At 40.3% G+C, this 14117-nt stretch overlaps 1 protein-coding gene across 4 annotated transcripts in view; it reads right to left on the minus strand.

Annotated features, from left to right (window-relative positions):
• plppr1 (phospholipid phosphatase related 1) overlaps window positions 1-14117 on the minus strand; it is a 64978-nt gene that overhangs the window by 27353 nt on the left and 23508 nt on the right. The gene's annotated exons all lie outside the window — the stretch shown is intronic.

Consider the following 14117-nt stretch of genomic DNA (forward strand, 5'->3'; position numbering starts at 1 on the left):
TGTGTTTCTCCAGTCAGCTGCAGGCATTTTTTTTTTTCTTCATACATATACATTTATTTATAGCTTGTTTAGTCACTGATAATCAACACAGGAACAGAAAATATAGCACAGCGCGGGATTTAGTTTTTTTCTAAATCAGCTTTAGTTGTGCCGTTTACTCACGGCTGTGAATGACACAATACCGAGAGCGAGATAAGAAACCTGACGGGGTTTAAAATCAAAGCAAAGTAACATGGCGGATCAAGCGAAGCCCCTCACCGGCTCCAAATATGAAGAATACCAACAAACACAAACCACTTTTGAATTCTCTACATTTCTTTGACATAGATCCCGTTTATAGCAAACATGGTCATCGTGCCAAAAAGTGGGAAAGTACATGTTTGCAAAGCACAAAAAATGTCTTCAACTTATATGACTAGAATTACATTCATATTACATGTATATTTTGATTTTAAGGTTGTAAAATTGTCAAACACGCAGAATGAGTTTCCAACTTACAGGGTCAGTCTAATATTACTGGGTTTATGAACGTGCAGGTTATAATGTGTGACTCTCACACAATGTTGTCTGTGATTGAACATTTGCATGTGAGGTATGCGTCAGAATCACTTGTAGGAAATAGAAATATAAGGTTAATTATTCAAGTTTGTAGGTTGTGAATTATGTCAAATGGTCGTCAGCAGGGAAGATAAAGCTCAATGGACAAACAAGCTGCCTAAAAGGCCAAGGCAAGGATTTTATGGACAGATGATTGTGTATAATAATCTTTAGCGGAGCTCAGGAAGAAGAAAAAAGTGAATAAAATCAGCATCTTTGGTCCAGTTAAATGAGTTGCAGGCATCCATGATTCATTAATTTACTTAGAAGTAGGATATTTGGTATCATCAATATATTTTCTGTAATTTCATCTCAATACAACTACAATTATTTGTCTATTTATGGTCAAAGCTTTTTTTCAGTGCAACAATCACACCTGGACCAGTCATGATACAGCATCACGTCCAACTGTTGAAATTTTTAATTTCAACCTTTCCAAGACATCACATAATAACAAACAGCTTCAGTTATAAAGCCGACGGTGCCAAATGACACCAATATTGTTAAACTTCAGACAAAATGAAAAAAAAAAAATGTGACTGTGAGTTGAGGCAGTCTAAGTAGTTGCATTTTACAGAGGAGATGCTCTTCAGCCAGCAAAGTAACACTCAGTATCTCTTTGCCATGACACCTGATAGTGGGAGGAGATATACTGTATAAGGCAACAAGTGAACAATTTGTATTCGAAGTTAATGTGTAAAAAGAAGGAAAAACAGACAAGCTGGAGAAGTTGGGCAAGTCTGACAAAGGGCAAATTGTGATGGCGACACAACTCAGTCAGCCTGGATTGACAAGAATAAAAAATCGGGTCGCTACAGAAAAAGGTTGGGAACCACTGCCTTATGCCAGACTTCGCAGTTTGAACACACCTTAACAGATCTTCAGTGGGTCGGCTTGCATGGCAGCATGTCATAATGTTATGGCTAATCTGTAATGTATTTGTATTTGTACAGGGCGCAATGCCTGAAAGAGGTTCATGTCAGATGCTTGTAATACATTCCTCCAACACCAGATGTCACTAGGCCACTGCATAAAGGAAGCACAACATGTCACAGGCTGGCCTTCACAGTTTCCTACATTAAAAGTTCCTTTGTTAAGCAATTTCAAAATTCTATTGATACTTAAATACTGTTAGATTTTCATTTTGGTAAAAAATAAACAAACATTGTTCATCCATTGTCTAGTTTGTTGTTTTCTTTGATCTAACACTGAAGACATATTTCACATGCAGCACATAGATAAATAAACCTACGTGGCCTTTTTTTGTACACACGGTGAGCTGCTAAGACTCTTAAAAAAATATAGTATTTAAAAAAAATATATACATCGTGAAAACCATACATCCATTTTGCATTACATAAAATCAATAATATGTCCTCCTCGGTCAAATGAGCGGATCGGACCTGGCTCCACATTAAAGCTGAATCATTTTATCTCCTGAACATTATGTAAGGACATGAGGCAGACTGGACAATATGGCCTGTGGGGTTCAGACAGTGAAGGCAAGAAGGCCACTGTGTTTACAGAGAGAAACGCTGGCACATCCAGTCCTGCGACAGATGGCCACTTGGACAAGTCCAGGTGTGTGAGTGTGCGCGCGCATGTGCGTGCGCTGTTTTTGTTGTCAAGCCATCTTTCTGAGTAACACAAAGCGAGTTAGTTAGATGGAGCTTATTTTGCCTCCTCCTGCCTCAAAGAATATATCTCAACAAGGCTCTCGAAGTCTAAACAAGTGCAGCTATGAGAAATTATAATACTCGTCTAAGCCACATCACAGTTACATTCACCACTAAACGGCAAAAGAAGTAGAACCACGCGGGCAAGCAGGAATCCTCTTTGCTCCTCATTTTGAAAGCCGCTTGACCGCACACAGCTTCATGATTTCAGAGAGAGACAGATACGGGAAGTGTTTCATGATTTTTGTTTCACAAACAAGCTCCGGCTGGGTAATCGGATGACACATTATTCATAGGTTTCCTCTGAAAATATGTAAATTCCTCGGCTTGCAGAAATGCCATGTAATACCCTGTGGGATCACCTACCTAAGGATGTCAGATTTACAGGCAAATACATATAAACAGGCTTGGGAAGATTAATTGGAGGGATGGGCTCATGTAGCAGAATGAATTTGTTGAACTTTAGTATATTGGTATAATTTAATTCACTGTGACCTTCTACTTATTTGCATTTTGGTGTTTGTTTTTTTTTTTGTAAATAAGCTCAAGCTCGCTTCAAGCGTAGACGTAACAACCAGGTTTGTTATTTACTCACCGGTTTGGATTCCGTTGTAGCCAGAAAAAAGATGGTTGGTAAAGTATCAATCCTTTCCCTCATTGACTGAATCTTCAACAATGAGAGAAAATGTGGACGGCTGCTTGTCTTTCTGACTTACTACATGACAGAGAGCAAATCTATCGTGACTCTGTCACACAAAATGACAGCAGAGGTTGTGTTAAAATGTCTTATTGTCCGAGAACAAAGACTTGATTGTTCCCAATCACATTAGTGGTTCCCAGCCTGCGATTCTCGACGCCTTCGGGAAACAGCCAGGGGTTACGAAGGAGTCCTGGGGCTTTGCCTCTTCTAATGCTTTAAAATGAGAAAGATGACACTTTCTATAATCAATGCAGAATTAAAAAAAAAAAAAAAGGAAATTGCTCCTGCTTTTCTATGTTTCTGTAACTGAAGAAAGTTCTATGCAGTAGTTGGCTTTTGCTAAACCCTCAACCTGGAGGACCAGGGGATCACTCTTTGTCTGGGCCTTCAACCTAGGAGTACTAGACTCTAGCCGACAAATATCTGGGGATCATGGACACCCGTCTTTTACTTAGACCATACCGAGCGCCATCTTGGAACCCGCAGGACACTAGAAAACGGGGCCACCCCAAACTGAGCTGGAAAGCATCAGCAGAACAGGAAGTGTGTCAAACTGGGTCAGACTGGCATAAGATCTCCAGATTAGCTCAAGATGGTTCGGAGTGGAGAATAGTTGTGGATGCTCCTCTTAGGCGCAATCGGGTGAATCAACTGGCTGAGCGTTTCTCCGTCTTGAGGAGTTTCCTACAGACCACAAGAGACAAACAATTTCTTGTTCAGCCCATTTCTGACTCTTCCCTCGTCTGCATCAAACAAGAACGTCCTTGGTTGTACGTCTAAAATTACCTTTAAGGATGCCAATATGTGCCAACTCTGCACCACTTTTTTTCAACAATCTAAACCCTTGAGCATCCTTTTTTTTCTTCTTTTTTTTACTTTTTCCATAAACCGACTTTTCTGTGACAGCGCTTCACCTGGACAAATGTCCCTTTCTCTGCATAAAGCAGAACTGGTGACTCCATTATATTCGCTCCCCAGCCAGCGTCATGCCGCATTAGCTGTGTGAAGGGCAGACTGACAAGACGGGCTGTCATAAAACGGTTATCCAAAGTAAGTGCAGCACACCATTATCCTTCTCCAGTGGAGGGTACAATTCATCTCTTTCACCCAAAGACTCAGGGTTTTTTTGGGGGGGGTTGGTGGCACCATATACATTTTCAGACTCTTTTGGTACAGCCATCATTCGCAAAACGAATCAAATCCAAACTCTTTTTTTCAATTTTGTTTCCATTCCAATATCTACAAACTTATCAAAATATGAGACTACTGTGGATTTCTCTGAATCATAAGTATACTGTATTGAAATGTGGCACACGGGTTAAAAGTGCAAGTAAATAAATACACCAAAAATGGATTTGTCTATCCTTGAGCAAAGTCATTATGCTGTTAATACATGACATCACAGCTGGAAGTTGATGTGAGTATTTGAACTCTATAAAGTTCCCCCCAAAATTCTTTCTTACAATTGACCTCTCAGAGCCTGCCTTCAAGACCTTCGACCTTTAAAGCTGTAATCAGTTATATTACTGAGTTCCAAATCCAGATTTAACCCTGCTGAAATACGCCACAGCCATAACAGAGAAGCCATTTCACAATAATACAAAGACGTCAAAGCGATATTAAAGGTAAAGTCAGAACAACAGTTCCCGAGCCGGTCAGGATGTAACATAGAGAAACTCTTTTACGGGACTGAATTACCGGTCTGCCACTGTTGAGAAAAGTCCAATTGCAATTGGTGAATGCAGTGTGAGAGTGAGTGGCTGGTGGTGGTCGGAGATGGCGCAGTTTGGTAGCCTCGCTTCCGTCAGTCTGCCCCAGGGCACCTGTGTCTGCATGCGTAGTTTACCACCATTGGGTATGGAGTGAATGAAAAATGCAATGTAAAGCATCTTTGAGTGTCCTGTAAAGCACTATATAAAACCTATGCATTATTATCATTATTATTATTATTATTATTATTATTATTATTATTATTATTATTATTTGCTGCTGAATTAATTTAATTCATTTCATTTGTTTATCATTTTCACTTGATTCGTCTATCGATGGTTGGAACGTCATGACTGACCAAATCTGTGCAGTCCATCACGTCGCACAGCCATCTCTCTGCAAAAACAAACAAGTACAAACTAATGGACTCAATAGGCGGCCGTTCACAATGTAAATGACGTTGGAGAAAACATTTAGTTGATTGCGATCATCAATCTCAACGACATTGTTGCAGTTGTTGCCCTCAGCGGGCTCTCCTTGTCATCTGTTAACTGATGTCAGAGGGCAGTCGTGGATTTCTTGCCGCAGTTTCGAGAAACATCGGGCATCGATTGGTGTGGCCAATGATTTGTTCGACAGCTGCAGGAATTCGGAACATGACTGGCTGCTGTTTTCAGTCCCAGGGAAGCCACAACCCCTCAGAGGAGGAAGGGAACAAGTTGGTGGGTTTGTACAGTCAGGCCTCCTCGATTCAATACCTTGGTTTTAACTTGTGTATTGTGTCATAAGTAGAGACTGAGTGCCAGTTACATGATTGATTCCTACCTTCCTCCCTGTGTTTGCAACTCCCCATTCCCTTTTGGTGAACAATACTTGAATGCACACGTTTTTATTGCCGCCACTGCCACATAGCTCTGCTTTTTAAAAGATTCTCCCTCAGCTATTTTGTTTTTGAGATTATTGTTTGAGTTTTATTATTTATTTATACTCAGCTTCCCCGGCATAAATAACTGCTTTACTTTCAACCTATCACCGTCTGGTATTCATGTTGTGTCCTAGATTTTCTAACATTACACCTGAATAATCATCACTTAAGACTCCGTTTACACAACGTTTTCAAGCGGAAGAATCGCAACCACTTGAAAAATGGCTCCCAAAGCAGAACTTCACTCCAACTTCATCTCATTGGACAGAGGAAAAAACTACTTTTCACAACGTCTCAATGAGACATGGAGTAATGATTCAGGAAATCCATTCCACAGTTTGCAGCCAGCGAGCAAGCTAGGGAAGTAGCACTGTGGCTATCCACCCTTTCAACATGTCCGCTGTTTGGACGTATTTTACGCTCAAACCGTCACCGTTTTAAAACGCCAGCTCGCCGAGGAGAACGGCACTGACCACGGCATGAAAACAGTGAAAAGCAGCTCCTCCAAGCTGTAGCAGGCAATTCAGTGATTCTGAGGTTTTAAAGATATAACAAGTTTATTATGAGATTATGACATCACGCAGCCCCCCCCCACATTGTCCAAATTGAACAAAAATAATTTGTACTTCTTCCTTTTCTGACCTTATACTAACCTCAAGTTGCCTTTTGAGAGAATACATGCATACATTCCTACATTTCATACGTTCCTGTAAAGAGGAATTTATTACAGCCTCATATAAAATCAACAAAAATGATAATAATAACATTAAAGCAAACAGAGCTCCGGCATCGGAATAGTATCGGTATCGGTACTTGCCATTGTTAATGCTTATAGTGTATTGTTCTCTATGTGCGTGTGTGTATAATTTCATTACAAAACAACAACAGCACCCTGTAGTGGCCCAACATGTAAACTACATCAATTACACCATTTATGTTGTTTCGGTCTAAACCTTTTTGAAACCAAAATGCAAGAACAATCAGTTTAATCAGAGTCAAAATCTTACACAAAGCACCTTTACATGAAATAATTTATAAACAGATAGGATTTCTAAATTGTGTTTGGAAACGATGTACCCGATTATGTCTATTGCCGATTGTCACCAATGTTATTATATGTTGGTAATATCAGCCTATTAAACCGACTAGCAGACGGAAGAGAGCACTACATCCATGAAATTAATAAGACATGACAAGCTTGATCGCTTTGGTTGTACCTCTATAAACGTCAGTGTTATGGTTATAGTTTTGTCTCTAAAATGTACATTTGTACTTACATTCCTTAATCTTATTAACAACCTACATTTCAATAAATCTTTACCCACCACCGCAAACCCCCCCCCCCCCCCCCCCCCCCCTCCTAATTCTCCAATCTTTGAACTGTCAGTCTCACCGCACGTCTCCTCCCTCGCATCACAAAAACAACCAGGAAAATGTTATATAAATCCAACACCAAGTCCTAGATTTTCACTTCACTGTCAAGTTGCGTTAGCACACAGAGGAAAAAGACTGACAGAAATGGGCATCTAAGCCTGGCTTGCCGAGCTTTCGACCGTGATATTACACTTCTGTTGTCAAACGTGTCTTTACATGACATACAAGCTGGCCACTCCCGTTTCCTCCACATGTATTTAAAAAAAAAAACCGAATGAAATAATAAACAGTTGGCTTTTGAATTCCAGACCGAGCCCCTGCAAAGGACTTTCACTCCCATTACAGTCTGAAATTAATTTTGAAGCCACGGCATTAAATACCTTTGAAAAGAAAATCCAAGCTTCGACAAAGGTGATTCATCTGCCTATGGCTCATTCGTATGCGAAGCTGAGCGTCCTGCACCATCTGGGCTTTTTCAGAATGGTCAGTGTTAATTGAGTCCATCTAATGATTGCCAGCGCTCCACCTTGAGCTCCTGGACCTGTCGCTGCATTCATTTAAAATATAGGTCAACTCCTACTGTCTTTCTCTGTGAAGACGAGGACTGGTCATGAATATAAAGTTGAGGCAAGATCATTGCATTAATATTCATTTTCTAAACTTTTTAGCCTGAGTGTGTATTTGGAGATGAACCAAGTGTTTGTACTTTTCCGGAAATTCTTCCTTTTCTTTCAAATTCAGTTTTATTAAAAATGACGTTTTTTTTAATTAGGAAATGATAATAGATATGAAACATATACATAAACACATTGTTTGTTCCTGTAACTATATTACTTTGAAAAATGTAGGTTTCACTCCTCTGTGATATGTGGATGTATCCACTAATGTCCATATAATCAAAATTCTAACTTTCGTGTGTTGAAGATCAACAAAAACAAGTTAATAAGAAGATGTAAAGTAAGAACAAACAACCAAAGAATATGCACAGTAATTTGAAGTGCATTCCACTGAACAATAGTACCAAAAAGGTCCTAAGACGAGATTTAATATGAATACTATTCAACAATAAGAGCTGAAAGTCTGAATGACTCAAGTCAACTAAGACTAAGAGTTAATTATTTAGCACACATTAACAAAAGTGGTACAAGGATGGAGCGAAGCCTAAAGGGCTTGTACAAAAGTTTCACCCGTTTCAAGTATTCCAAACAAATTATATTTATAAGGCTTGCAAATACCAAGTGTAGAGTGATCACTATAGAGGCTGTGTAGCTGTGAACATTAACGTCACATGGTTTTTTTTTACAATGATGATATGAGCTTCATCACTACTACTCATCAAGAACAACCTAAAAAACAAATACTAGGAAAATAAGTTGATGAACTGTAAAACACAAACGCAGGAGGAGTCAATCTTTTTTATAGGATCTCATTTGAGCTCAACTGGGCCAAGCCAGTAAAACGATAACAGAATAGCCTTTACATATGGACAAATCAAACGTTTTCCCACAAATTTTGAGCAAAGAAAACACATGTTGAAATGGAGCTGATGTATTCCAAAAAACTTGAAATCCTCCCCCAAAGAAAAGAGCTGAAATCCTATTGGTTACTGAGTTTCTCTTCAGGCTAATGTGGACCAAAGACTTTCTACTTCCCACAACGCAGAGTTTCTGCAGCCTTTGATATTCATGTTTTCATAAGCTGACTCTTTTAGTTTTCTTGTAACTTGCAGGATCAGCCTGTGATCAGAATCACTGAGTCACACCCAATTGTCAGAAATGTACGTTTGGCTAAGGTCCCGTGACACGACTACGTTTTCAAGTTTGGAGTCCATTTACACAACAGTGCCCAGAGCCACTGCAAACACATCTTTTTGAAAGAGGCTGCCAAGGTGGAACTTTAAAAAAAAAAAAAAAAATGCTCCAACTCTGTCTCCGAATAGACGGAGGAAAACGATGCATTTTCACCTGAAGGGTAAACTGGGCATCAGATACAGCGAAGTTCCACATTTACAATTTCTGTTGGAGTGATAACAACTGACAGCAGCTATTCAAGTGACCTGCCAAAATTCTGAGTACTGTCTCGTATAATCATGACCAAACATCTTTATTTTAACTGTAAAACATCTTTGACCCCAATCATCTCTCATTGCCGGTATGTTTCCTGTCTAAACTGTAAAACAAAAACCTGCAGTCTTAATTAGGCTGTGTGTCATTGCCCCAAAAATGCGATTCACCATGTAATTCCCCTGATAAAAGCCTCCTGTTAGAACCCCCCCAAGTCAAAATTTGATTGCATCAGCACAGCTAAGAGAAAGACGGATAAAAAAAAAAAGATCTCTCCCTGTGGAGATGAATCATCTTCTTTCTGTTTTTTGAACTAATGACAACCCAGGAAATTATTACACCACACCAACAATATTAAGTGAGGTAGATGAAAGACACGTTGAGAATACTCTGGCATTGGAGCTGTTTTAAGAGGCTGCAAACAGAACCAGTGAGCGGAGCCAGGGTTTTCTTCTTGCTCAAGTCTCCGCAGTCCTAGTTACTTTAGATTAATGAAAGCCTGGAGCCCTGGCATTATATAATCTCATTTAGCGAGATATATCTGTCCTTTTCTCACTGCAGGCCTCGGCAGCTGTGGGTTTTAATTCGATTCTCTTCCTCTCACTCTTGTTGCTTCCATCGTCTTCTCGTTCGTCCTTCTCCTCACTCATGTCCCGCCTTCCTGTTGCACTCACATCTCCAGTCTTATTTTACACACTTTCATCTTCCCGTCCTCCCGTTGGCGAGGACATCGGGGAGCGGATGAGAGGAAAAGCAACAAGTTGCACAACTAAGTAAACAAATCACCATAAATAAACGTCCTCCCTGTCACGCCGCCTCTGGCGCCGAGCTCCACCGCCCGGCTGCTCCAATCGGGATGCTTCGTTTTGGGTCACGTGACCACCGTGTCCCTCTGCTGCGATGTGTTCGTGACAGGAAGGGTGAGTAACAGAAAGACGAAAGAAAACCCAGGAGAAAACAAAGGAGCAGTGAGGGACTGAGGGGAACAGAGAGGAGGATAAAGGAGGAGAGAAAGAGCAGCTGTGACAGCGTGAGAATTGGGAAGATGAGAGGAGGAGGAGGAGGGAGAGAGTGAGGAGAGAAAGAAAGGAGAGAAATGAGACTGCGAGGATGTGACAGAGACATCTAAGAAGGGGGGAAGAGAGTAAAAACAGGGATGGACAGAATAGGACAGGGTGATGGAAAGGATGCCTTTGAGAGAAACGACTGCAGAAACAGGGGAAATGAGCGAAAACGCCCACGAAAGTTACTGGAGCTCGTTACTCTGTGGACCAAGACACTCTCTGAGCAGACACCGACTATGCTCTGCTGCAGTGTGAGACAAAGCGGTGATTATTTCGTCAAGATTAAGCTGCTTCATGCAATAAAATATGTACGAGATGCTGAATGAAAAGACATAAATGCAGATTTTTTTCACCACGCACCAAGCACCAGTTCCATCAGAATCTCACACGAGACTCGTATCAATTCCTTTCATGATTACTCTTAATAAATCTCAGTTTTCTCATCGTTGCACAGCATAACGTCACACACTGCGACTCCAAGACTCCAGCAATTGGAAGCACGAGATACGGTCAAAGACGTGGTTGCATTTGGCAAAGAAAGCTGACGGTTGTGCAGTTTGTAATCGGCGTTACGTCCTTATAACATCCAGGCGAGGCAAACAAACGTTAGATTTCAGGAGTGTGTTTTTGCTCCCAGTGTCCGAGTACCAGCTCCGTGTTCCAAAATGTAAATGAAGCATGAAAATCAAGTTTCTGTCAGTTAGTTAATTTTAGTGGATCTGGAGGAAGATGACGGCTCAGAGACGACCACAACTGCGCTTGGACGACGAGCAAAATCAATAAGGGGTTCGATAAAGAATTTGATACGACAAGCAGAATCAATACTTGCGTCAATATGGATCTGCTATCAATACTGATTAGTAAGGGTGGCAGGATTTGTCCCAATGTGATGAAACAACTTTATACTAATCGGTACATGCTCACATAGGCCCCAATTACACCAACATTTTCAAGTGAAATGCAAAATTCACATTGCACATTGGGGGCCCATTTCCACGACAATGGTGCTCTGAGCCCTCTTTGAAAATTGCCCCCGAGGTGGAACCTTTCGAAAAACGCTCCTTCTACGTGGAAACAGGGGAAACACAACTCTTCTGAAGCACGGGTACTACACACCACAAGAAGCGATCCAACTCTGTCGTCTGTCCATAGGAATGTTCGTGTACTCGCTGTTGTTAATGTTCATAGCATATTGTTCTCTGCACGCATGTGTGTGTGTGGTTTCATTACAAAAACAAAGAACAACGCCAACTCGTGGCCCGGCATGGTAACTACATCGTTTTCAAAACCTTCTCATGTAAACGGGACCGAAGTCTTCCACATATGCTTCATAAAGTCAGAGCAATTCTAAGAGACAAAGAACAGAAGCCAAAATCCAACATTTAAAACCTGGTGAAGCCTCACCAACATCCAATCGCTGTTCTGCAACTGTACTAATCAAGCAGCATCATCACTTGACGTTTTTCACTGTCAGACATGTTCTGTTGTTCAAACAGCCGAGATTTAATAGTGACTAGAAAGATATGATGGTCCAAAAAGTAATGCTTTTAAAAATGTACACACTTGGTGGAGGAAGTAATCAAACTTCCTCACTGTTTGTTTAATGAATCCTCTATCGGAGTGTATTTACAGCTTTGCATCATTATTTTGTCCACTCATACCGGCACTAAAGTTCTTCCCGTGCATCCTTCAGCCTGAGGCGAAGCGTTTCCTCCACGCATCAACAGTGTTTGTAGCACTGAATAGATGTTTTTTTTCCTACTCGCATTAGCATAATTATTAGTTACCTTTAAACCCTCGGTAGTTACATACTAATTAGACAAATTGCATCGCCGTGATTAGCAAAGCCCAACTGAGCAATTGGTCCTGAGCTGCAGCCACGACACTGAGAGCTGCGAATGAGCAAAATGCTTGTCGTCTGACAGACGGACTGAAACTGTCCTGTCATGATTAATCATGTGTCACATTTTCTAAAAATAAAAAAAGAGCTCACGTTAAAACAGATTTGAAAATGGGTTTGTATTTGGTATTTATTTCTATATGTCCATTACATTTCATGATATCCCCCCCAATGTGGTTTAACATGTTTGAATGTGTGGGAGTTAAGGTGACATTGAGCTGACATGGTGCCAGATCTGTTCTTTCACCATCTAGTGTTTGTAACTTGACACCGTTTGAGTTGGGGGTGGTTCACAAAAAAAAAAAAAAAAAGAAATCCTTTGAGACATGTTGGAAAAGAAATAACCCAACAGCCTGAGGCAGACGAGCTCTCGTCTCTCTCTGTTCAACAACACAAAGCTTAATTTAAATTATCGATTGCGCCAACTAATCAATAATTGGAGATGTCTTGACTTCAAGGCCCTCCTGAAAAAAAACAAAAAAAAAACAGACAATTTCCAATGAGGCTTCTTCTAAAGAAGCAAGGAAGAAGATTATGGATCACAACAGAAAAGGTTATAAATATAAAAGTAATTCTTTAACATGTTATCAAATGAATACATTTGGTGATTTACACAGGGAAGGTGAAAGGAACAAATTCAGACTTATTAGCAATTTCTACCCCGTGTAAAACCATTTTAGCTATATTTTGTATAAGAACAACATAATAAGAAGACCTGGAAATAAACCTTACACATTCAATAAAAATCAACTGACAGTCTTTCTGATATCTGCTGAGCAATCCCATTACGAAGGCTTAAAATAAGTCATATATTTCTTCATTCTACACTCCTTCACATCACAAACTGTATGTCTCAATTTCACGATGCAGCAGTTTATATTCAACGAGCACAGCTTTTCACCATAATAGTGCTCATATACTGTAAATGATGGGAATAGTCCATTCCTACCTAAATTTCACCACTGCTATTTACTCTTGTCAGGGTAACACTCTCTTTCTCAGTAGTTACTGACATCGTTACAGTAAATGCTAAATGTTTTCCCAGGTACATGGCATCTCTTGACAAACTATCCAAGTTTCTCACTGATCTTTTTCCACCACTTGGCCTACTGCTAATGGCTCTAACGATGTTATCCATCTGTCTTCATTACTTATCTGCTTTATCTATCATCATCTTTAACTTTCTGGAAATGCTTGTGAGCATAATCTTTATGAAATCAGCAAATCGTTTAGTAAAGATCTGCTTATGGGATTCTAGGAAAACGTCCAGTATTCACTTCCTGTACAAAGTGTTCAGGGGGTCACAGTGAGTCAATGCAATGTGAATGACCTTGCTGATGTCACGCAGTTTAAGAATAAAAGAAAAAGATTCAAAAATATTTGATTGATACCGGCAAACAAAACAACACAGTCCTGAGATATCCACACAGAGGCCGTCGGATGTAAACTACTATTTTCCCACTGTACACACACCTTCGCGTCTACACAAATCACTCATCTCACTTCAAGACCATTATGTCAGGGTCCCTTCAGTAAGGACACGTCTATTCAAATAACCATTCATCTCAAAGGCCGTCAACATTCCATAAAGAAAACTTAATGGGGTCTTCATCCATCCATCTTTTGTGGTACTTCATGTGACTCAGGGTCATGGGAGGACGGAGCCGAACCCAGCTGACAATGGCTGAAGGCAATGTTCACAAGGAAAAAGTATTCACGCCTCTACAGTTGTGCCAGACTATTTGAAAATGGTTAGAAGCCTCCACAGTGTGTAATAAGGAAATTGTCTTATCAAAATAGACATTGCTCTCTTTGAGAATAACACGTGTTGCTCCCTCCTACAACCTAAAGCTCTCTGAGCCTTCAGATTAAAGAAAGTGGATGCGTTTGAGGCAACTTCCCAAATGTTTTATCATCAATTATTCTGCTGTAAAGGAAAAATATGTGCAAGTGCCGTTTGGAAAAAAAATGACAAAACTGCAGATTGATTCAACGACTGACAGGCAGCAGATGACCGGATTGTTGGAAGTATTGAAGAATTCCAAATCACAAGCTCTGCAGGTGGCTTTGTAAGTGCTGATGTCAGACGCTAAAGATAGATTGCACAA

Source organism: Lipophrys pholis (assembly GCF_963383615.2).
Source record: "Lipophrys pholis genome assembly, chromosome: 12".
NCBI classification, from domain to species: domain Eukaryota; kingdom Metazoa; phylum Chordata; class Actinopteri; order Blenniiformes; family Blenniidae; genus Lipophrys; species Lipophrys pholis.